The sequence below is a fragment of the Hipposideros armiger genome, unplaced genomic scaffold (assembly GCF_001890085.2).
Source record: "Hipposideros armiger isolate ML-2016 unplaced genomic scaffold, ASM189008v1 scaffold_62, whole genome shotgun sequence".
NCBI classification, from domain to species: Eukaryota; Metazoa; Chordata; class Mammalia; order Chiroptera; family Hipposideridae; genus Hipposideros; species Hipposideros armiger.
In genome coordinates, this window is record NW_017731412.1 from 1,276,838 (window position 1) to 1,279,491 (window position 2,654).

A 2,654-nucleotide genomic window follows, 5' to 3' on the forward strand; every position below is an offset into this window, starting at 1 on the left:
GACTGATCTGCCTCGCCCGGGAAGAGCGCAATGATGGTGCCAACTTGGGCCAGTGAGGCAACATCCTCCACAACTAGCCTGAAGAGCAGGGGGACGGCAACTTGTCTGTTCCCCTTCCCCCAATTCCCCAGAACTGTTCCCATCCCCCCAATTCCCCAATAAAAATCTTTAAAAAAAAAATACTACACGAAAAGTCATTAGGAGGAACAAATACCTGTGCAAAGGTATTCCTAGCAGCCTTTATGGAATGGGAAGAAACGGGAAACAAGCACATGTGTCCCGGATGTTGGGTGAGCGGTTACGGAAGCGATCAGACCGTGACACGGAGCAGACGTTTGTAGTGTTTCCAAATGGCAACCAGGCAACCAGGACATGGCTGTGCATTTACTAGTTCAGGGAAACCAGGGTAAGCAAATCGAGCAAAATACGCTCGATTCCAAAGATTATAGGCATGTGCTCTGAAAATGTTTGTGTGCAGCTTAAGCAAGATTTTAGAGAACTGGGGGATTCTGAACTCCTTTTGGGTCAATGATGTTTTTAAGAATCTAAGAATGCTTTGGACCATCTCACTAGAAAAATCCCCATCCAGACAACGTTTTGCATATAATTCTAAGAGACATGTTGGTCCCTTGATTCAAGGGTCACCTCCCCCCACGAAAGTCTATCAACTCCAGGTTTAAAACATAATGTTCCTTTAGTTCAGTCTTGGTCATTAAGTTATTTATTTCCATTAAAAAGCCAAAACCCAAGGCAGCCGGTTGGCTCAGGTGGTTAGAGTGCAGGCTCGTAACACCAAGGTTGCTGGTTCGATTTCCACATGGGCCAGGGAGCTATGTCCTCTACAATTAGATTGAAAACAATGACTTGACTTGGAACTGATGGGTTCCAACTGATGGGAACTGGAAAAACACACTGTTCCCCAATAAATTACAAAAAAAAAAAGCCAAAACCCAAACTACACCATGTTCATAGATTTCAGATATATGGCCTAGTTGTTGTCTGTTCCTTCCACTAGGGTGTATGTTCCACGAGGGGCAGGGTTTTTGGAGGTCTTGTTTTATTGTCTGTATTTCCAGTACGTATTCTATACACAGTTCTAGAACTAGTCTGCACTAGCAGTGACTACTCAATGTTTCCTGAACAAAGGATTATTTAATAGCACGTCCACATGCAAAGTATTATTACCGTATTTGCCGGCGTATAAGACGACTGGGCGTATAAGACGACCCCCTAACATTTCCACTCAAAATACAGAGTTTGTTATATGGTCGGCTGTGTNTTCCTTCCTTCCTTCCTTCCTTCCTTCCTTCCTTTCTTTCTTTCTTTCTTTCTTTCTTTTTGTGAAAGAGAAATAAACTTCCATCTTGTTAAAGTTTCTGTTATGTTGGGTCTTTGCTGTTCATAGTCAAAGTTCATTCCTATACAAAAGGTAAACTCTGGATTAGGAATTAGAAGACCTGGGGTCTAGTCCCATTTCCCTAACTCATATTTCATGTGAATTAGGGGATGAAAAAAGAAATAGTCCCTGCTTTGCAATCCCCAGCACCTATTTTAAGCTCTTAATGAGGTTCGCCCCTTGGGAACTCTCTCAGTTCTGCTTAGAGCTCAGTGTGTTTCTATTCTGAGGCAGCAGTGGGGGCAGCATGCCCAGGATGGGGGTGGGGGGGTCCTGGTTTCTGTCTGAGTGTATCTCAGGTGTTACCCTGTCAAGTAGGCGATCGAGGTATAAATGGGACCCAGAGGTGTGGGAGTGTTCTGTGGTGGAGGGATAGCAGTCCTTGATAACTGCTAAATAGCATCACACAGGCAGCATGTCTGTCCTTAAACCACCTTACCTGCTTCCTCTGAACCACACCAGGCACGTTTCCATGAAAGTGCAAACAGCCCGTTCCTCTCTTCCCCTCACCACATCCTTAGCAGCTGCACAGTTGTTATGTATTTTAAATAAAGCATTTAAAAACATCTCAGAATTTAGCAACAATCACCATGGATACTGAAATCCTTTGTTACCATGGCAACATCCTGCCCTTCACCCACCCCACCCCCAACCCCTCCACCCCAATCTTGCCTGTTTACCCTGAGACTGACACACTGGTTATGGTGAACGATAGGAAAAAAATTTGAGAGGAACATCCAAGGGCACAGAAGCATGAAATATCTTGCCAGAAAAACAGGTATTTTTCCATTATTGTAATAAGTATGTTCCATGCTCCTATTTTTATCAAGGATAGATGACTATTATTACAGAGGGGAAGTGGAAGATCAATGATGAATTAAAGCTCAAACGATCCCTTTTGTCACATCCTGTAGGTGATTTTTAACAGGCGCTCTTTGCTGCATTGAAAATGTGTTCAGCAGCAGTCCCAGAGTATTGAACCGTTGGTACCATTTGATCCACTCGTTGCACTTCTCAAAAATACTACACGAGGGCCGGCCGAGTGGCGCGTTGGTTAGGAACTGGCTTGGGACACCAGAGGGCCCTGGTTCGGATCCCACATATGAGGGCCAGTGACGCTGCCCTCCACAGCTAAGATGCTGAACAATAGCTCAGCCTGGAGCTGGGCTGCCCGTGGGTTGCCGGCGACGGCGTAGGCTGCAGCCCCTGTGGCAGTGGGTTGCCATGGGCTACCGTGTGTAGCCAGCAGCCAGCGTGA